The following is a 23,235-nucleotide window of genomic DNA, read 5'->3' on the forward strand; positions in this document are numbered from 1 at the left end:
GTAAAATAGAGAGGGGTGACGAATAGCGCGACCCCATATATATATATATATATATGTATATATATATATATATATATATGTATATATATATATATATATGTATATATATATATATATATATATATATATATAGGCACGCTAATCTAAGCCTGAGCGTATAGTGTTTATTCTGCGCGCTGCCCGCTCGTACGAGTGCGCTCCTACTCTAAGTAACCGACCAGCCACCGGGTGCTTGCGCCAGTTTCTCCGGATGCTAGTAACGTTGGATCTATTTGTAGTAATCTATACATGATGCGTTACTAGCATTAGGTCTCTCCCTTTCATGCAGAAATCAATGGTAATATTATGTCCAGTTATAATAATTCATTACTAGCATCAGGTCTCTCCCCTAAAAATCAATGGTAATATTAGGTCCAGTTATAGTAATTCAATACTAGCATTATGTCTCTCCCTTCCATGTAAAAATCGATGGTAATATTTGGTCCAGTTATAGTAATTCATTACTAGCATTAGGTCTCCACCTCCATGTAAAAATCAATGGTAATATTAGGTCTAGTTATAGTAATTCAAACATGATTCATTACTATCATGGAGTTCACCTAACTATTGCTAGTGGAGGCAAATCTGGTTTTCTCTTTTTTTTTGGTCAGTGAGTGTTTGATTGATGCACACAACCATTACGATAGATTTGCAGTGCCTTTACGATTCTGGAAAGGGAGGCTGGATTAGCAGGCAGGTCTAACCAACGCGCAAGACTCCATTACTATGACTGCACCAACTTTACCATCAAACAACCTTTGTTTACAGTCAACCGAACCATACAAAGCTACTAGTAAAGAGTCCTATGTGGTTACTACATCATTCACACCTGTTACGGCCATGCAAGTGAAAACCAAGGCATGCGGTTAATTAGAAGAGGCAAACTGGCTTGGAACAGTGCGCACGAATGGCCGGAGCGTAGAATAAGAAGTCTGCGCTCACGCATAGTTTAGCGCAGCCGTATATATATATATATATATATATATATATATATATATATATATATATATATATATATATATATATATATATATATATGTCGCTAAACTAAGTGGGAGCGCATAATGCCTAATCATACGTGCTGGTCGCTAATTGCCTCACTGTGCGCGCCGCTGGACCAACCTCCCCCGGCTCTCTGTGCAAATGATCGTAAAAGGCAGTGCGAAAAATAGTAATGCAACTAATTTCTATTACTGAAGCATGCACGTCATGTCCGTCTTGCAACACTTCCTGGTAACAAGAGTAACCATACTAGCCAACATGGTAACAGTCTTACTATCGGATTGCATGCACCGCACACTACAACTCACTAATTTTTTTTTTGTGGGAAGCATCGTAATAGATCCTCGCAAAAAAACAGTAAGCATCGTAATGGATATTTAGATATATGGTAAGGGGATTAAACCAATTAATGGGAGCCGTGTACCACTCATTTGATCGCCATCCCTTTTTTTATTATAAAATAATAATCATTATAATGGGTAAACATGCAAGTCGTGACACCCATACCCATTCTAAATATACTAAACCTGACAGGTTTGATTTACCACGTTTTTCTGCCTTTTTCTTGACAGTAAAAAATGGACCAGTGGATGACTGCCACGTGCTTTTGTGAGGGACCTGGCTATGTACACGGTTTGGTGCGCCTAGTGATTTTCTGCCGGATACTATAGAAAATTGTGGTCCAATTTATTCATTGGCTGCATGTTATGGCTGTTTGCCAGTTCGCCATTGGTTGCATGCGCTTTGCATGGGAATTTGATCCACAATTCGCGCCCTCCCAGTTAAGTCGACTGCCGCCCGCACCTTCTGGGATCTCCTCTCTGTCGGGTGCCGCTTTCTTTCAGATTTCAGGGCGCTTCTACATCATCCCCGATGGTTGTTTTCGATTTGTCTTCCTCTTCTCTCCTCTTCCTATAAATACCGTCTTCTTTGCCCGTTTGTTCCTCATTCCATCGCCATCCATTTCCTCTCTGTTCTTCCTTCTTGCGCCGGCCATGGTTGCTTCTGCTTCTGTTCGTTCTGGACGCCGCCGTCGGGGTCATCCTCCTGGGATTCGGGCCTCCATTATTGCCCGTGTTCGGCGTACTCGCATGCATGTTCCTTCTATCGATTCTTCGTCGGTGACACCAGCAGCTGCTATGCGTCGCCAGTTTGCTGGAGTTGATTCAGGGAGGCGTTCCCGCTCCGCGGCGGCTTGCCGGCTGCTCCGTTCTCGCCGGCCTGGTTGGTTTGTCTGTTTTATGCTGCGTTTGTACCTCCGTTTGGATCGTACTTCTTCCTTTTGTTTGAAATGCGGAGATCTTACTTGCTTGCTCTATTTTGTTGGTGCCCAGCATTCTGACTCGGAGCAGTTTCTTGATGGAGATTTTCATAGCCGCGGTCGGGAGATTTTGTTAGGGAAGCGGTTTGTTGACTGTACTGTTGGTAAGTGTGTCTGCTTCTTTGGCATACGCAACTGATCCTTATTGGTGCGGTCTGTTTGTTCTTCCTGTTATGGATATTGTGGTCAGCTTTTTTCTTGTTTCTTGTAGATTCTACCATCAGTGGTGCTTCCTCTTTCGTCTGTCATGGCCTTCCGTCTGCTATTCGGTCTGCTGGTGTGCGAACTGGTATTTTTTTTGCTTTTTTTTTCTTTGATTCCTATATGCTTTGTTGCTCAGCTTCCTCCCTCCTCTGCTATTCATCTTGCCTATTCTAGGATGTGCACGGTTTATTTGGTCTCTGTTGCTTTTCTGCTGGTTCGCTCCTGTTTTCTTCCGTCTGGTCTGTCTGATATGTCTAACTGTTTACGGGCGAAGCTGTTCGGCTATGTAAGTTTTTGTCGGTTTGTGATGTGGTCTGTCCATTACTTCTTTGCAGACTCCTTGGTGGTGCAGATGATTGACAGATCAACTGAGTCCCACCATTAGTGTCGGTTCTTCTTTTGCGGTTGATGGCCTTCCGCCTGCTGCTCGGCTCGCTAGTGTGCGAACGGGTGAGTTCTTGCTTTTTTTTTTTGCTTTTTTTCTGTCTCCTATGCTTTCTAGCTTGGCTACTCTAAGATGTCTGCCGTCTATTTGGTTCCTGCTGCTGCTGTGCCGGTTGGTTGACAGGTTTCTGTACTTGTGAGCTGCTTGGGTGGGTATTTGCGCATCTACTCGAATGAAAGCACACCGCGGCATGCAGTGCTTGCCTGCACTCAAATGAAAATACACCGACGCATGCAGTGCACGTATGCACTCGAACGGAAGTACGCCGACCATGCGTGCAATCCACTGAAAATACGCCGGCGCATGCAGTGCACGCGTGCAATCCACTGAAAATACGATAATACACCGCACATGCAGTGCACGCATGCAATCGAATGAAAATACACCGCGGCATGCAGTGCACACATGCAATCAAATGAAAATATACCGAGCCATGCAGTGCACACATGCATTCCAGTAATGCACTGATGCTAGCCCTTTACGGGGTTATTATGGAGTTGATCAAGTTGCAGATTATGGTTGGCGATTTAAAAAAAATCGGCCACACATATCCTTAATTGGTTTTCATTTTTTTTTCTTGTGAGCTGTTTGGGTGGGTATTTGCATCTGGTCCAGCTGATGTGCTCATTTGTTTTTCGATTTAGCTGTTCAGGCATATGAGCTTCGGTCGGTTTCTAATGTGGTGTGTCCAATACTTGTTTGCAGATTCCTCGGTCGTGCAGATGACTGACAGATCGATTGGTCGTCCTTCCGATCTCCTGCTGGTCTCCATCTTGATCGTTATTTACTTGGTGCTCTGTCTGTGGTCAACCATCCAAGAGTGGTGCCCCTTCGTGCGGCTGGTGCCGTCGGACGGTGACTCACTCACCTGTACATGCTCTATATATTACCAGTTGTACACTCGCGGGCAAGATCACCTGAGTACACCACAATGGACGAAGCCTACCGTCCCCAATGAGCATCCTCCATAGGAAAGCAAGTTAAGAAGAAGGGTAATCATCCGGCTCTAAATTTTATGCATGGGAGCGGAAGCAGCTCGGTAAACTCTTGGCTTCACCTAACTCTTTTTGTCTTAGTTTATCCCTTGCAAGCAAGCAATTTACTACTATATTACAAATCCTTCTATGCAGAGGAGAATCTTATAGTATACATTTCAAGACGACCAATGCTTGAAACAGTGACTGAAACAGTTGGTCTAGAAGTACAAGGCTACACATGTTGGTATGCTCATGAAGGTATGATACAAGCGTCCGTACTAATTGCTCTGCCACGTCAGAAAGATAGTTTCAGAGAATCCTCCATTACATATGAAGGAGAAACAACTAATTAAGAAGATGAAGCAATGGAAAAGGCAGCTCAGGTGGCCTTAGAATGCATCTGCGCAGATTATAATATTTCTATCAATGACCATAATTACTACGCCCTTGAAGTAACAAAAGAAAGGTTGTTTATAGCAAGACAGAAAGCTCAGACAAAACAATGGCAATTCAATATGGCCCACCAGCAAGCAACTACACAGCAAAACGAGTTTGCAAGACAGACAATGATTTCGGCAAAGATATGCAGCAGCTTCTTTGATGTATTACCACTTCGCATGTATCCCAGCGCCCAGATAGCGATGATCCCATTATCACATACATGGGCGCGCATCCTCCCGTCGGACGTGTGCAGGAATTAACAAAATCACTCTACCACTTTCTCACAGGCATCAATCCTGCAAGAGGATATACTAGGATGATCTAATCCACTAGCAACTACTTCTAGCTCATTTATGTAGTGTGTTCGTATTTTTATATACAGTTCTCTGTTTTCAGTGAACTGTATGTAGTTTGAATAACTGGTTTGCTTCTGAAGTGTGCCTACTTTAAATTTGTACCTTTGTATCACTACATTTCCAACATTTCAATAGCTTCGTATGTCCGGTTTCTTCAATGTCTTTATACATTATTTTGAGATTAAATGAACATGCACTGATGCAGTCTTGAATCAATACAATGCACATTTGCGAGTGATCATCAAGCACGGGGTGCCGTCGCGCGGGTTAGGCTAATTACTATCTATTACCCTCGGATCCTTCTAGTTGGTAAACGTAGAGATAGTAACAATACTCACACCCATTACTATCAATTGACTTAAAATTACCATTGAATTAGAGGACGCCATGCACGGGTGGGTGGCCTCCTGTAGGTTGTATTTTGTACTAACATTACAATACACAAAACTTTTTACTGTAAAAAATTAGCCTGTGTGTTGGAGTCGTAACCCACTTTGCTCTATTACTATTGAGGGCTGCCAGATTACGTTTGATTGCTAATGAACGTGGTCTGCCTATGCGATGGGTCAGCGCGCATGATAAATTAATGTGCACTCAGGCACAATTTAGCATATATATATATATATATATATATATATATATATATATATATATATATATATATATATATATATATATATATATATATATATATATAGAGAGAGAGAGAGAGAGAGAGAGAGAGAGAGAGAGAGAATGCATACTACCATCTAATGGTAGTTACCTCCACCCTCGCAGCCGTCGGATCTCCTCCAGGTACGAGCATTGATTAACGGGTTCGGTTTGACTTCTGAGTGTGCCTGGACTTTCTCTACCCGGCTAAACTGACCAGCCATATCCCCCACCTGCCCCCCGATTTATGTGGACAGATAATTACCATATATAACTACATGCAGTCAAGCGAGCAAGCTCGATTTCAAATTATATCCACCGGCCGCCGGTGTGATGTTTCATGGGAGGTGCCATTCCAAAGGTATTACTGGTTACGGTGGTTCAATTCATTAATCCATCTTGTTTTGAATATGCAGGCTAATCTTTGATCCATCCTTCTCTGGTTTCTAGATTTAGCGTATGTACATGCATACTAGAATTGACGCCAATTCAAAAGAGATGCGTCCATTGACCGGCGGCCATGCACCACGCGCGCGCACGCCCGCCATTGCTGTCGGAGTGCCAGCGTGCTAATTATTCGTTGTTATTGTTGGAATTTTTCAGCAGGTCAAACTATGCCGCCATCCGATCTGTCGTTGTCGCCGTTGCCGACGACGTCCATCGACTCTGTTGGCTTTGCACTTCACCACGTATTGGTCAGTACTGCTCCGACACCTCGATGCATCAATCACGATGGCAACAACTATGGTGGCACATGTTAGAGGGATGTGACTGTTCCAGCACCGCGGCGGCGGCTGCGCCGACGTACGACCAGCCAAATTTATAGTTGCTAAACAAACTCTAGAGATGAGAAGATGGGCGTATGACCTGATGGAAACAAGAGAATATACTGTATATGATCGGTCGATCTCATGTAGAAGTCCATAAAATCATGGATGAACTATTTGCGCTTTTGTGTAGTACATCACTCTTATATCAAGGGATAATACTACATACTACATACTACCTACTACATACTACCTTTGTTCTACCAACAAATAATACTACATATTGCCTTGCATATTATACTCCATACTACGTTTCTTACATATGCTCTTTACTTGCAATCTACAGACTCCTTTGATCTCATATACTCCTTTCATCAGTATCAAGATGTACGCATTTCCCACTCCAAGAAAAAAAAAGATGTACACATTTTTTTCTGGAGATACTCCTCTCATCTTGGAGTATGTATCTATTTTCTGTGGGAATATACTCCTTTTTTTTGGATAGTATACTCCTCATTTGGACATACTCCATACTTCATACTCCTTTTTGCAGATACTTCATACTACATACTCTACAAAGTACAAATTTCTAGAATAGTAGTATATTATATACTCCATACTCTGAATAGAAATGTGGAGACTCGTAACTAGAGTTCATACTCCCAGCAAAGAGCATACATGTACTTCATATTACAACAAAATCAATGTGTTTATAATCATTCTTATCTCGTTAAGAAACGAAATAGAAAATGGTTTATCCCTCAAAAATGGAAAAAAGTTTATTCCTCCAAAAAAGAAATGGACAAAGATTTTCTTTGGCCGAGGCAAAGTTAGGTACATGACAGTGCTAATGCACAACCATACTACTACTACAACCCTAAAATCTTGTGCGTATTACATGGAAGTGTACGTGTAATTTGAGCAACCCAGGAGGCTACATGTATTCAAATAATCAACCCACCAGCACGCACATACTACATACATTTGCATGCACAGAAAATGCACCACAATATGTTCTGTTTATCTGTTCACAACGCACATACTTCACGCTACATACTCCATACTATTTTCTTAGAAAAAACTAACGTACTCTATGTAAAAATGTTTTTTCAATCCAACTGAAAAATCACAATGTCACGTTCAGCGTACATATACTCATCAACATGTTGTTCGAGGTAGGCGTGAAATAAAGGTGGTGGTCGAACTAACGCATGTCACTTGCGGGATTATTTAATTAAGAGAACAAAAATTATCGGAGGAGCATGTTATCCATTCAAGATAATCTCCAACCCCTTCTTTATAGCTAGCTTTACCCGTGATTTGTTGACAAGTTACACGTACCTTCCCACCTAAAAATCTGGGAATGCTTTATCTAGGGAATAGATTTTCTCCACCTGTTAAGTGCGGCAGCCTATGGGTTAGCGGGTTCTGCCCGCAAATGATAGCCCAGGTCTTCGTTCGCTTGCAGCTATGTTTGAGGACACGTGGAGGCTAAATAATTAGGTGGTAACTACCACTGCTTGTAGATAAAATTTTTCCTATATATATATATATATATATATATATATATATATATATATATATATATATATACTCCCAGGAAAAGTAAAATTACACTCATGTTTTATACTCCCAGGAGTATGTACTCCCACCCCAGATGGATAAGGTAAACCAACGTAAAACAAAAAGGCAGAAAAATAATCGGTATAAGGTGGGTCCTTGGACCTAGAAGGGAGGAACGACCATGTTGATCAGCTAGAAAATAGGTATCGGTTTAAGAGCTATTTCGGTTGCCGGAGTATATCGCGTTTCTTAAGGAGTGTATGACATTTTAAATAAAGTGCTTACGTTTGGAAGGAGAATTAGCACTGGTGCCAATAAAATGGATCCCATGCGTAGCAACTTGGAAGATACAATGGTTCTGTACGTCTCCATTTATGTAGTATGTTCAGTTCTGTAGTCTCGTTTTGAAGGGGTATGTACATCAGTTATTACAAAAGTTGTATACTTCATTTGTGTTGGTATAGTACATACTGTTTCTTTCAAGTATGTATAAAAAATATTATTAGAAGGAGGTGGTATGTACTGATTTTTTGTGAGGGATATACATTGTTTTTGCAAGGAGTATATATACTACTTTATTTAAGGGGCATATACTGTTTTATGGAATATATATACTGCAGCTTTTACGGGTATATTTTTTAACATCTTTTACGGGTATATGATACTATAAAAATAGTATGCATCATACACTCCTTATTTAAGGTGGTATATACTTCTATTCGCAAAAAAGGTGGTATATACTTCAATGGATGATTTTTCCCGCAAAAGGGGTGATATTTAAGTATATACCCCTTGTTTAAAAAGCACTATATAAATTCATTGAATTTACAACAATATACCTCACTGGATTTAAAACATTATATACTTCATGGGATTACAAACAGTATATACTTCAGCATGGCCTCTTTTCTTCGAAGAATTATATCCTTATTATTATTCAAAAATATAATATGCTACTCTCTCCGATGGGAGTACCTTTTCATATACACTAGTACTTATCAACCGAAGAATTATATACTGCTTGTCACCAAAAAAATACATACGAATATTGCCAAAGAAGTGTATACTGCTTCTTCATATGGAAGTATTGGTCTATCTGGCCAGCATGCTTAATATGCATTGCTAGATGAGTACATAAATTCGCATCTTAATAGAAACATCTATACCGATCAAGCAAAAAGGACTATGCAACTACTTTTAGATCTTCAAAAAGGCTATGCTACAAAGAAAAGGATTATGTCTGCCAGAAAACTGCAGATAACACAACTATGCTTCTGGAGATCGCATGGAGGCTCTCCTCAATCACACAAATTTACATGCATTGCATCCTTGGATATTCTGGAAAACTGTTAGCAACATAAGTTAGACTTTCTTGAAAAATACTGTATAAGTATACAATATATCCAAGTCACAAATATAAAAAGAACTGCACTAGGTGCACCCATGCATCCACAAAGAAACAGAGTAAAAAGAACTTCTCAATTTGTTTACATCAGGATGGACAATAGATGACCTGATCTATTAGCACTTGTGTACATCTTGAGGAACAAAAGTTTATTTAGGCAGCTGGGGTGAGAGAAAGTGATTCTCCAATCAATTGGCCAGCAGCCACGGCAATTAAACAATGGTGGATGCATATACTCATTTAGTTTACTAGAACTGCACTCACGGGATAATGGATTGGATCATACTTCTCGTTAAACATGAGATGTATATACCAATAATTTAGGATCCTAATTCGATGACCACTCCATTATCATAAGAAAAAAAAGCAGAAAAAATTGCGCACGCGCCAACATACCAGATCTGTGGTAGTTTCAGACCTGTTTACCTGAAAGGATTCAGAAGAGTAGAGCCGGCAGAATCAATCCGGCTCAATGGGATTAAACTGCTTCCATGAGGAATATATGCAAGCAGATGGTAATGAGACCAATCGATCGGGTACTTAGCATTTGATTCGTGGGCCAGCTGCTTACGGTTGGAAACTTGGACGAGACTCCACCATCGATTGGGAAGAATTGGGCGCCACTGTTCTCTCGCATGACGCTCATCCACTAGCGACGCGGCAGGCCATGCCAGCCACCTGGAAGCCGAAAGAAGAGATACATGAGCGAACCATTGATTTGATTTTGAGTATGGTCGTCGCGCGACGGAAACGAAGCCGGCCACTGTCGTCGTCGCCGTTGGCCGGTGAGAAGAAGAGCCACTGTCCAGCGAGATCTTGTCTTCGCGGCCAATATCTTTGCGCCAGCTGCAAGCCGCCGCCGCCGGCATCGCCGCCATTGTTGCCCCCGCCGCTAATGAGACGGTAGGGCAGATCGATAGGCGCTCAAATGGATAAGGCGGGTCAAGCGACAAAAATAAACACCACATTAAAATCGGAGCAATGATCTGTTTTGTTGGGGTTTTTTCACGTAAAAATATGAAAGGCTACGGGGGATAGAATCCCATAGCACGGGCAAACAAAAAAAACAAGCTAGACGTGTGTAGGAGTACATACTTTTAGGAGTACTAACCCATTTTCCTATATATATATGTGCCCAACGCACATGCAAGACATATACTGCATTTTTTTATAAACAGGTCTATACAGCCTTTTAAGTAGTTTTTTGAAGGAGTATATACTCACAACATTCAAGGAGTATGTACTGCCATTTTTTGAAGGAGTATACACTGCCATTTTTTTGAAGGAGTATATACCAGCAAAATACTCAGAAGAGTATATACTGCCATTTGTTTAAGAAGTATATACTGCATTTTTGAAAGAGTGTGCTGCAGTTTCTTTCTGAAGAAGTGTTCACCAAAACAGTATATATACTACATCAGAAGGAGTACATATATGCATTCATCCATTCACAGAACAATTAGTATATTCATCTGAAATAAAAGGTAAGTTTATAAAAAAAAATCAGTTCATATGCATCAGAAGGAGTACATATACATCATCAATTTTTTCGCAGAGAACATATACGTCATCATCAATAAGAAACATGAGATCACTCGTCGTGCATGCATCAAACTTCACCATGGCCGCTCCACCGCACATGGCCGGCGGGGGCGGCGTAATGTACCCAAAGACGTACACACTGCATTTACAAATTAGATCGGATGGCATTAATTCATTGAAATGCACCTAAAAACAATCGGATGGCATCCCTAATTGTTTACCAGAATTTGTAATTAAATTAAATTCATACAAACCATGAACAGAAGAAAAATCCCCAAATCTAAATTTTGGACTATTTGCATGTGGCATATGGGCATAGAAGGCATCCTCCTGTTCAATTGACCCTATAAAAATTAGACGAGAAATAGTTGCCAACTGTACGAGGAGATACAACCATGTCGTGCCACTTACCAGATCTGTGGTGGTTCTTGGCATAACCTGAACGAAGGAATAAGAAGAAGATCAGTCGGAGTTAATGAAGCTCCACCAGAATTGTTGCCGTGAGGAATTATGTATGTATATGGTAGTGAGACAAATCGAACAGGTACCTGGCATATGATTGGTGGGCTTCAAAAGCAGCTAATTGCAGTTGGAGAACTTGGAGCAGGATTCACATCAACGGGAAAAAGAACAAGGCGTCGCTGGAGTGCACCTCCGGTCTTATTTCACCCATGGCCACCGTGCCGAAAAGCAACCTGGTTCACGTCATCACAATTGGCGATGAGAAGATGGACCTTCCGATCGAACTGTTCTTAGCCGCCGCTGTAGCCGTCCATCCATGTGAGCCGCCGCGGCAGCTGGATGCCAATGAAACAGGAGGAGAGATGGATAAGCGGTCAAATGGATAAGGTGGTCCGACGGCAACTATAAAAAGAAGCCAGAAAAATCGGAGTAATGACCACGGTTTCGGTTGAGATTTTGCATGTATTTTTTTCCTCTAAACAAAGCGAATTAGATAGCACGAGGGAATGATATATATATACATATATATAGGGAAAATACATCCTACCATTAGGTGGTAGTTACCTTCATCTTTTTTGCCGTCTGATTGCTTGAGATGTGTGCGGCTCCTAACGGGTTGCGGGTAAAATAAAGAAGGATATATTTTCCACTCGGATCTCCACCTTCCTATTTTCTTGGGCTAGCCCCGTATATCGCTTGATATAAAACCATGCAACGCTAATCCCTTTCTCTCTCTCAGAGCGTTCTTTCTCTTTCTCCATGTTTCTCGGTCAAAATCTTCACGTAAAGCTGGATCTGGAAAAATCATTAGAGACAGAAGGTATGCGACATGCATCTACACAAACATCGTGTAAATCGATTGTTAATTGTTCCTAATTTCCATTCTTATACAGGGGTCGCGGGCAACGTTGATGGCTGATGGGATTAGGAGCATGGATGTATGTTCCAACGTATTCATCCAGAGGACCCAATCTATAATATTCCTCCTAGTCGATTTATAATATAATCAGATTTTTTATGATCATGGATTAGGACCATGTTCCAAGGCGTTCATCTAGCCGATACATCAACCATGCATCTAGAAAAACACATCCGTCGTGTAAGATTGCGATGCGCAACGACCACCAATATAAGATTGTTATGGTGCGGCGACGGTGACAACGATTTACGGCTGCACACGCCGACGAGCGACTACTCTATGAGGTAGCAGAGACGACTACATACTACTGCACATCTCGGATGGCTCACCGGCGAGGCGAGCGGCGGCTGCGTCGCAATACTGTTTATGGCCGACATGTGACTGCTCCAGCACGGCGGCAGCGGCGACGACGGCGATGTACATATACTCACAGTATATACTCCATCGTGAGAGATGGCGATGTATGAGAAGGAAGAACATGCGTACATGCATTGATGGAAACAACATGTGTATATGGTGTTTCAAACCAATCGCTCAGGAGTCCATGAAGCCATGAATGTATTTGTATTTAGCGTATCCATCAACGTGACATACTGATATTTATATATACTCCATATTTCCTTTTCTAAAAAAATATACTCCATATTTTGTACTATGAGATATACTACATACTATCCTCTTTTTATGATACTTCATACTGTTATTTTATTTTTGCGGGGTACTCCATACTATATTTTTTCTATGAAGTACATACCACGTACTTCATACTCCATACTATTTTTTTTAGGGTTACTCCATACTATATTCTTGGCTCTTCGGCATACTCCATATTTTTTTGCACACTCATTTACTATGAAGTACATGCATCCTGATACTTCATACTCCATACTCCATACTCCAGAACTTCATACTCCATCTAAATAGCAAGTATATATTCTAGGATTAAATTTTTGAGTATACATTATGGACAATCAGAACACTGGGAAAATATTGTGTTTATAATTTTAAGTTTTGGAGCACATATGGAATTATGATCTCTTTGGATTTAAGGAGCACGCATATAATAAGCATTTTTACATCAATGTGTACGTACATTGTATGGGCAGTACGTGTCCAGCTAGGTTGTTTTAAAATCAATGTCTCCTAGTGGATAGCTACTCGCACTTATCCATTCGGTGAGGTCTGCTGCATGCAGCCCTGAAATTAGCAGGTTGTTGCTAATAGTTGGCTGGTAAAACATTTTAACTAAATGATTAAATTAGGCTTGAACACTAACGGGTTTTTTGGCACCCACCAACCCAATTGGTGCTACGGCTTGAGGGACACGTGGAGGTCAAACAATTAGGTGATAACTACCACTGCTTGTAGATAAAATTTGTCATATATATATATGGTCGCACTATTTGTCACCCTGGATGAAGAATAGTTATTCTTCACCCCCCCTCTATTTACCATGAACGCATCATAATTTTATGTTCCGTAAATTTTGTCTTATTTTTGATGTAAAAAGAGACCATAAGAAAATATATAATCGTTCTAAAAAATATTTTATGTTATATAAAATTACAAACGTAAAATCATAGTGTAAAATACACATAAACTGCAAATTTTCTTGTCTTATGACCTATATTTTTTTTTTCTTATGCCAAATTTTACGTAGTGAATCAATAAAAATGTAACTATTTGAATTCCAAACATAATTTAATTATGAAATGATCGTAATATTCGCTCGGGTGAAGAATAACTTATTCTGCACCCTGGGTGATGAATAATAACACTATATATATATATAGTGACACTATTCTAATTCCGGGATCAAAATAACTATTTACATCACGCCAGCCTATATAGGGGCGACGGAGGTCCTCCCGAACTCCCGAACCCGTTGGAAAAAAAAATCCCACCCCACAACCGCTCGTCCCCAATCTCCCCCGATCCCATCGCCACCGAGCTCCCGCCCTGCATCTCTCTCCTCGGTCGCCGCCCCGCGCCCCGCGCCTTGCGCCTCTCTCCTCGGCCGCCGCCCCGCGTCCCGCTTCCCGGCCGCCGTCGCCATCCACCGGGCTCGCCTCCACCGACATTCACCTGGCGCGGCCTCAACTGCGAACAAGCTCTGGCCGCTGGCGTGACCCAGCCATCGCGCGCCACCGCTGGACAGAGCCTCCCCCCACCTTCCTCCCAGGCAGACGGGCCGCCTCCCCCACTTTCCTCCCCGGCAAACGGATCTCGCTCATGCCGCTGTCTCCACCTGCTCGCCGCTGCTCGCTTCCAACTGGTGCCACCGCCGGGGTTCAACCGTGTGACGCCGACCACGTTCATCTGCGGGTGCATCCCCGACCTTTTGTAAAACGGTGGCGGTTGTCCCCTCCATCTCCCACAGCCGCCGCGCCAGGATGCAAGCTGGAGGTCCACCACCTATCTCCGTCTAATCTTCCGTGCTCCTCCCCCAAGTTCTTTGCTTCCCGTGTCACAGAAAGCCAGACGCGACGAGCGACTTTCCCTGCCAACTCTCTCTGACCTTCCCTTCCCATCACCATCTCGAGCAAGCTGCCACCTGCGACCTTCCCTTGCCCCTCTGTTCGACCTTCCGCCGAGCCTCTCCTGCTACGGCACGGCACTTGGCAGCTTCCCTGAGGTCCTGATCGCCACAATCTAGCCATATGTCTGCCATCTCTCATGTGTTACCTGTTGTCATTGCTCTCAGCGACCTTCCCCGGCAAATTTCATCGAACTTCCCCATCGTCATAGTTTCAAAAAAGTTTGCAAGTTGAAAAAGTATTGGCAGGGCAGCCTGCACATAGTCCAGCCTCTCCTCCATCCTGTGCTCCAGGAGAACTAGTTTAGGACGCAAAAAAGCAATGACGGTGAATTAATGCCGAGAGCAAGATCTGATTATGTCCTCTCTATATGCTTATTGATATGCCAAATCAGAACCGGTACTTTTTTCTTTAGGTTGTCGCTGATGTTTGAGAGTTAATATTGTTAAAAAAAGAGCATCCAAAAACTTTCCTACACTTTGATGCGTCCGTGCGCACATCTTCGACCTCCTTCATGTATGTTTTGTACTTAAAAATGTTCTTAACAAAAATTATGTTTTCGAGAAGTTCATATATTATTACGTGGAAAGGTTATGTATTAGAACTACCCAGTAATTGAAACTTTTGAAGACCACAAATTTCTGCAGTAATGGGTACGTATCCAGTCCAATGTGTTGATCTTCATCACTCCGTATTCACATTCCGAATTTTTTTGTTCTGTTGTTTGCGGGGGAAAATTTTGTTGCTTGAATTTTCATATACATATTGTACTATTAGAAATATCTAATTTAGAACTTCATATTGTCAGACTCGCGAAAGTGGGGGAAATTTAGAAGTTCGATTCACGAAAAAATAAGTAAAAGAAGAAACCACATGTCCTGAAGTTCAAGCATGTCTAGTTTGTGGAGAAAAAACACTTACAAAATTAAGTAAAAACAAGAAGTCCAAATTAAAAAAAGCAAAATCGATGTCTATACAAAATTCAGATTTTCCAAATTATTAAAGAATGAAAAAGGAAGATAAAAAACAAGAAGTAAAAAATTTCAATGTAGAGTAGTCGAAAATTCATAAAAAACTATTTTCATCATTTCCGTTATAAAATGAATACAACAAGAAGTCCAAATTGAAAAAACCAAGAAGTTCAATTTTAAGAAATGGAATAGTTTAGTGTGTATGAAAACCTTAATTTTCCTCGTTACTAAATAATATACAAAGAAGTTTAATTTCAAAAAATGTAGCTTTACAAAAATTTGAATTTTTCCCATTACTAACGAAAAACCAAGAAGTTCAGATCAAAATAACTAAGAAGTTGTACGATGTTTATTACAAAACTAGGATTTTTTGCCATTACAAATGAATAACACTAAGATGTCCAAATTGAAAAAAAATCTAGAAGTTCAATTTTTAAAAAGTAGTTCAATGTATATGAAAAATTCAGATTTTCTTCATTACTGAATAATAAACCAAGAAGTTCAATTTCAAAAAAACGGAGTAGTTCACTATTTATTACAAAAACTAAAAAAAATACCGTTACTAACGAACAAACCAATAAGTTCAGTTGGAAATAACCAAGAAGTTGTACAATGTTTATTACATTTCTAAAAAATACACAATGAAGTTCAAATAAAAAAGGTAGAGCGGTTAAATGTCTATAAAAGAACTCAGATATTTTCACGTAACCAAGAGAAGTTCAGGTTGATAACAGTCAGAAGTTCATGTACTGCATGGTGTGCATTTCGTATAAGAAAAAAAGAATAAAAAGGTGAAGTCCAAAATTTTGTTGCTAGAAGTTCAAGTGCTCGGCCCGAGAAAGTTCAAAAATTCTTGTGGGAGAGGTTCAAGATGAAAACAGCGGGAAGTTCAACTACTACACGAAATGCGTTTCAGATAGGAATATAAGAACAGAAAACAAAAAGCTTAAAAGGTTTGTTGCAAGAAGTTCACGTGCTCCTCCCGGTGAAGTTCAAGATCTCTAGTGCGAGACGTCCGACCTTCAATTACATGTAAAAAACAGGAAAAAACGACTTTGTTTTTGCCATTTTTAAAACTGCTCTCAAACAACAAAAATGTGTAACGTCTGTCTACATGAAAAGATGCTCTTATTCATAAAGCTTTTCAACGGTATATTGTATGGTATATTTCGATGAATGGCTTAGAAGTTTTTTATGCATACCATTAAAAACACATTTTTACGAATTCAAAAAAAATATTTTGAACCGTCACGAGTATGAAAAATTGATCAACACGAAAAAGTTGCGTGTTTTCAACAACTCTCCATCGGTATATCATTTGCCAAATTCCGGCAACTGGTTTGCGAGTTACGGGCAAAAAACAACACGTAAAAAACAGAGTAAAGTTCAGACAGACATGCCCCAGAAGTTCAACTACTTCACGCGGTGCATTTCTGTTCGCGATGAACGCAGAAATCATGATCACGCCATTTTCTAATTTACATCAAAACGACAGGAATATCATTTGTGTAAGTTCAAGTCCTCCATCGGAGAAAGTTAAAAAAATTATTGTGAGAGAGGTTTGTACAAAAGGAATATCATTTGTGTAACACTAATGAATGGATGAGAAAATTACAAACAAAAATACGTTACAGAAGTTCAATGTGAAAACAGCACAAAGTTCAACTACTACGCTGAATGAATTTTAAATAAAAAACTTTTAAAATCATCGCGAGTATGAAAAGATGATCAATACGGGAAACTTGCGTGCTTACAGCAGCTTTCCATCGATATATCACTTGCTCAATTCCGGTGAATGAATGGAGAGTTAGGAGCAGTGGATGGAGACCTACGAGCAAAAAAATTACGTGAAAAACAGAGTGAAGTTCAGGTACACGCGCTAAGAAGTTCAGGTTCTTCACGCGGTGCATTTTTGAAGAATCTGTTTCGCGATAAAGGCAGAGCGCATGATCCCGCCGTTTTCGAAATTACTTGAAAACGGCTAGGAATCAGAGAAAACCATCAACATGAAAAAGTTTCTCATTTTCCGTAGCTTTTCAGCGGTATATTATTTGCCCCATTCCGATAAAGTTTGTAGAAATTACGGCGAAAATACTTTTTTCGCCATTTTCGAAACTGACTTAAAACCGTAAATAATTGGGAGAAACAATACATACCAAAAAGTTTCGCATTTGTTCAAGCTTTCCAAAGCCATATCATTTTCTGCATTCGAACGCATGGTTAAAAAATTAGCTTGAAAATACAAACTCGGTAGGACTTGGACCATTTTCTAAATTACTCTTAAATCATTCAAAATCAGAAAAAAGCCTTTCAAGATGAAAAAGTAGCGCCTTTTCATAAGCTTTCCAACGTTGTATCATATGCCTCTATTGGATTAGCCGTTTAGAAATGACATCGAAAAAACGAACTCAGCTGTTCGGTTTACGAAATTTTACATTTTTTCAAATTACTCTTTAACCATAGGGAATTAGAGAACTTTCAACATGTGGAAGGAGCGGTTTTGCAGCAGCTTTCCAACGCCATATTATATGCCTCATTCCGATAAACGGTTTAGAAATGCGATCGAAAATACGATTCACGTTTTTTGTACGAAGAAAAAACAGTTTTCAAAACTGCTCTTAAGCCGCTTGTATTTACCAAAAATTTAAGTTGGGTCAAGATACCGGTGTCCATAGCTTTCCAATGGTATATCGCAAGCCCCATTTGGGCAATGTTGACGGAAGTTCAACGTACTACTAACGGAGCAAGTCAGGTTGCGATTAGAATAACACTATATATGGTCGCGTTATTCGTCACCCTGATTGAGGAATAGTTATTCTTCACCCTCCCTCTATTTTACCATCAATGCACCGTAATTTTACATTCCCTAAGTTTTGTCTTATTTTCGACGTAAAAAGAGACAGTAAAAAAATTTATAATCGCCGTAAAAAACATTTTATGTTATGTAAAATTACAAACGTAAAAACATAGTCTAAAATACACATAAACTACAAATTTTCTTGTTTTATGACCTATATTTTTATTTTCTTATGTCAAATGTTACATAGTAAATCAATAGGAATGTAACTATTTGAATTCTAAACGTAATTTAATTATGAAATGATCGTAAGATTACCTCGGGTGAAGAATAACTTATTCTGCATCCTGGATGATGAATAATAATACTATATATATATGGTCGTGCTATTCATCATCCTGGGTGAGGAATAGTTATTCTTCACCCCCCTCTATTTTACCATCAATGCCCCATAATTTTACGTTCCGTAACTTTTCTCTTATTTCCGACGTAAAAAGACACCGTAAGAAAATATATAATCGTTGTAAAAAATATTTTATGTTATGTAACATTACAAACATAAAAACATAATGTAAAATACACATAAACTGCAAATTTTCTTTTCTTATGATTTATATTTTTATTTTCTTATGCCAAATTTTACGTAATAAATCAATAGGAATGTAACTATTTAAATTGCAAATGTAATTTAATTATGAAATTATCGTAAGATTACCTCGGATGAAAAATAAATTATTCTGCACCCTGGTTAATGAATATATATATATATATATACTATATATATATATACTATTTTATTTAGTGTTACTATTCATCACTTAGGGTGCAGAATAAGTTATTCTTCACCCGAGGTAATCTTATGATCATTTCATAATTAAATTACGTTTGGAATTCAAATAGTTACATTCCTATTGATTCAATATGTAAATTTTGACATAAGAAAATAAAAATATATGTCATAAGACAAGAAAATTTACAGTTTATGTGTATTTTAGACTATGTTTTTACGTTTGTAATTTTACATAACATAAAATATTGTTTACGGCGATTATATATTTTATTACGGTCCCTTTTTGTGTTGGAAATAAGACAAAACTTACGGAACGGAAAATTACAGTGCATTAATGGTAAAATAGAAGAGGGTGAAGAATAACTATTTCTCACCAGGGTGACGAATAGCGCGACCCCTATTTTATTATTGTATATATGTTCATATACTATATCTAATATATTTCAAAGCAAGTTACATGAAAAAATTGCATATGAGCCCATAGTTTTTGTTTTATTTGTGAAATATGTATATATACTTGTACGTAAAAAAGAGCATGCTCAAAACATGGTACATACTACGTAAAAATTAATATATATATATATAATACCTAATCATTATTATATAATACATACTACACGGACATACTCTTGGTTTTGATAGATACTACGTATAACATACAAAACGAAAATGGTGGTAACTACCACCGCTCGTACGAAACATTTGTCCTATTAAGATGGGTCTATTATGATAACACCCTTAAGAGCCTTATTTTGCTAACAACAGGCTTATTCTGCTCACACTTAAGCACCGCTAAAAGCACCAAACCGACCACCCTACCCACCCCAAACGAACCGCGGCTACAAAATAAAAAAATCCCCCTGGCAGCTAGCACGACCACCCATCTCTCTCGCACCTTCTTCCCCCGACCTACTAGCTTCTTTTGCCGGGGGCTCAGTGTCGCGCCGCCGGCCGCGTGCTCAGCTCCTGCCTCCGGTCTTCTTTCCCGGCGCCCCCCATCCAGTCTACTCTCCCCGGCGCCGCCCGCTTCCTCCCCTCTTTCCTCCTTCCTCGGACGCGTGGAGGTCACCCCAGCCCACTCCGACCACACCTTCCCCGACCCCCTAGCTTCTCCCATCGAGGGCCAAGGGCCTCGCCGCCGGCCGCGTGCCCGGTGCCCTCCGGCCTCCTACCCCTGCGCCTTCCCTCCGTCCCCTCTTACCTTCTTCCGCGGACACGTGCCTCCCCTTCGGCCGCCGCACCACCTGCCTTCCCACCCCACCGCTGATGTCTACTACGCAACTTTATTCTTGTAGACACGTGTTGGGCCTCCAAGCACGAAGTTTTATAGGACAGTAGCAATTTTTCCTCAAGTGGATGACCTAGAGTTTATCAATCCGTGAGAGGTGTAGAATGAAGATGGTCTCTCTCAAATGATCCTGCAACCAAATACAAGAAATCTCTTGTGTCCACAACACACCCAATACAATGGCAAATTGTATAGGTGCACTAGTTCGGCGAAGAGATGGTGATAAAAGTGTAATATGGATGGTAGAAATATATTTTTATAATCTGAATAAATAAAAACAGCAAGGTAGCAAATAGAAAACGGGCACAAAAACGGTATTTCAATGCTTGAAAATGAGGTCTAGGGTCCGTACTTTCGCTAGTGCAATCTCCCAATAGTGCTAACATAGTTGGATCATATGATTATCCTTCAAAGTGCAATAAAGTATCACTCCCGAGTTCCTATTAGCGGAGAACAAAAGATAGAAATTGTTTGTAGGGTACAAAACCACCTCAAAGCTATTCTTTCCGTTCGATCTATTCAAGAATTCATACTAAAATAACTCAAAGCTATTTTTTCCATTCGATCTACCCTAGAGTTCGTACTAGAATAACACCAAAGCATATTCATATTCGTAATACTCAACCCACACAAAGAACTACAAAGAGTGCCCCAAGATTTCTACCAGAGAAACAAAGATAAGAACGTGCATCAACCCCTATGCATAGATTACCCCAATGTCCACTACTGCAGGATGCTGCTAACGCGACACTATGATCAGAGACCCTTCGAGAAACTGTGTGCAATGCAATAATCGCAAACGGCGGTGTATGAAAACCGTAAAAAATGTATAAAACGTTTACAATGACGAATGCATCAAACACAGTTCAGATTTTAGTTGCGTGTGCGATGAAGGGCATACGGTTCAGTTCAATTAACTGTTTCCGATGAGGAGGAACAAAAGAAACGGGCAGCCAGATGAAGGCGTGTGCGAGACACAACATACAGTTCACTCGGATGAACTGTTTGTGATTAGGCAACACAAAAGAAACGGGCAGCCAGATGAAGGTGTGTGCGATATACAACATACGGTTCACTCGGATGAACTGTTTGTGATTAGGCAATACAAAAGAAATGATCAGCCAGATCAAGGTGTGTCGATATACACATGCGGTTCACTCGGCCCTTGTCGTCAGTGTGTGACCTCTGTGGCAACCGTTCGCTTCCCAGGTGCCTCTTCGTGTACCGTGGCAACTGTCCACCGACTCTTCGCCTTTCCCTCTCGATTTGGAACTATTGTCGCACGCTAGCTCTTCCTCCCTCCTCCATTTGCCTTCACCCTTCCTTCTGCCATTGTTTGATCGTCTTCTCCATGGAGGGAATAGGCCGGAAACGACCCCGTTATTCTTGCCCCGATCTGAATGATGACGCGATGGAGGAACTCATTGATCAGTGCGACGTCATCACCTCGGCTAGCATGGCAGGTTCGTTCAAGACCATTCTCGACTCAACTAATAACATCATTACAAGGAACCCAAGGGTCCAGGAGCGGTTTGATCTCCCCTATCTTCTTCGCCATGACCCTGCCGACTGGCGCGGGGATGAGGGAAGCCTCGCCTTGTGTAAGTTGATGCCGCTTGATAATGATACACGTATGATGTTAAGATGCCATCGCTTGAGGGCAAGGCTTGGGCAGGCGCAAATGGAGATTGGGTTGTTTATATTGGGTACAACTACGAGTGGGAACTTGTGAATGTGTACACTCGTCACCGGGTTCCACTTCCAAAAATCTCAGATGACTGCCCAGAGGTTGAGTACACCGGTATTCTACGTGAGTTCAAATACGATCATGCCGACTGTCGTCTACGAAAGATAGCAATTTTTCGAGTTCCCAACCGCTCTTTGGGTTATAGGAAAGCTTGTGTTGTCGCTATCTTCGACAAGCTTGTTGCCGTCCTTCATAGTTCGACTCGATGGATATTGCTCAAAAATCAGTTTCTATACACAGATGAGTACTGTGATCCAATTCAATACGAGGGTCTTTTGTTTGCTGCCACCACTCGTGGCACTGTTTTTGCATGGAATCCTTATGATTTCGGTACGTTTGTTTTCCACTGTAATTATAATTGTTTCATCCACATGCATGCGGGTTAGCTAGTTTCCCTTTACTAATTAACCTTCTTGTGTTTCCAAGGTCCTGTGAACATTCCACCACCTATACTTGAAAATTTTATTCACGAGCATGAGGATGAGCAGGACCCATATACTCAGTGGCGCCTAGAAACTTATTCCGATGGATCACCTCTTCTTGTTTGTATACAGGGAACTGCTGATGTTACTAAGGAAGCAGGTGTTGTCTCGTATGGTCGCACTCTCCGGACCTATTCCAACATCCATTGTAGGGTATTCGGGATGGATACTAGTGTACTAGCGCCAACACCTTCTCCCTGGTTCAGTATTGAAAGTCTTGGAGGAAACTCGCTCTTCCTTGGACAAAACTATCCAATGAAGGTGGAAGGCGATCCAGCTGCTGTGGACACAATATTACTTCCATTTATGATAAGCAACTGTCTATACCTCGGACATTACTATGCTTCCCTACCGGCCCAATATGGGTCCTGACGTAGGCCGCTTCCGCCTCGATGATCAGTCCTGCGTTAGTCTCGAGATTGACAATAGCTGGCCCTTCCAAGAGAATCACTTCTGGTTCAAAGCAAGTGTTTCCAACGCCGACGAGTGGTTGAGCTGAAGTTCATTTCATCGCTTTGTTATTTGTTGT

The 23,235-nt window shown here is 40.6% G+C and overlaps 4 long non-coding RNA genes across 5 annotated transcripts; 3 read left to right on the forward strand and 1 right to left on the reverse strand.

Annotated features, from left to right (window-relative positions):
- The first annotated feature begins 1,962 nt into the window (after positions 1-1,962).
- LOC123152436 (uncharacterized) lies at positions 1,963-4,882 on the forward strand. The gene is made up of 5 exons (XR_006476192.1): positions 1,963-2,265; positions 2,376-2,466; positions 2,574-2,651; positions 2,902-3,016; positions 3,717-4,882. It is a non-coding gene; the product is annotated as an uncharacterized lncRNA (long non-coding RNA).
- A 720-nt stretch (positions 4,883-5,602) lies between these two features.
- Positions 5,603-6,450, forward strand: LOC123154765 (uncharacterized). 2 transcript variants are annotated; one of them, XR_006477052.1, is made up of 2 exons: positions 5,603-5,797; positions 5,887-6,450. It is a non-coding gene; the product is annotated as an uncharacterized lncRNA (long non-coding RNA). The 2 variants fall into 2 exon arrangements; XR_006477051.1 differs by having other exon boundaries at positions 6,040-6,450.
- A 2,411-nt stretch (positions 6,451-8,861) lies between these two features.
- LOC123152437 (uncharacterized) lies at positions 8,862-11,640 on the reverse strand. Its single transcript, XR_006476193.1, has 3 exons — positions 11,262-11,640; positions 9,598-11,151; positions 8,862-9,112 (listed from the first exon to the last, which is right to left on the reverse strand). It is a non-coding gene; the product is annotated as an uncharacterized lncRNA (long non-coding RNA).
- A 124-nt stretch (positions 11,641-11,764) lies between these two features.
- On the forward strand, positions 11,765-12,720 carry LOC123147554 (uncharacterized). The gene is made up of 2 exons (XR_006473296.1): positions 11,765-11,995; positions 12,069-12,720. It is a non-coding gene; the product is annotated as an uncharacterized lncRNA (long non-coding RNA).
- Positions 12,721-23,235: the final 10,515 nt, after the last annotated feature.

The sequence above is a fragment of the Triticum aestivum genome, chromosome 7A, assembly GCF_018294505.1.
Source record: "Triticum aestivum cultivar Chinese Spring chromosome 7A, IWGSC CS RefSeq v2.1, whole genome shotgun sequence".
NCBI lineage: Eukaryota > Viridiplantae > Streptophyta > Magnoliopsida > Poales > Poaceae > Triticum > Triticum aestivum.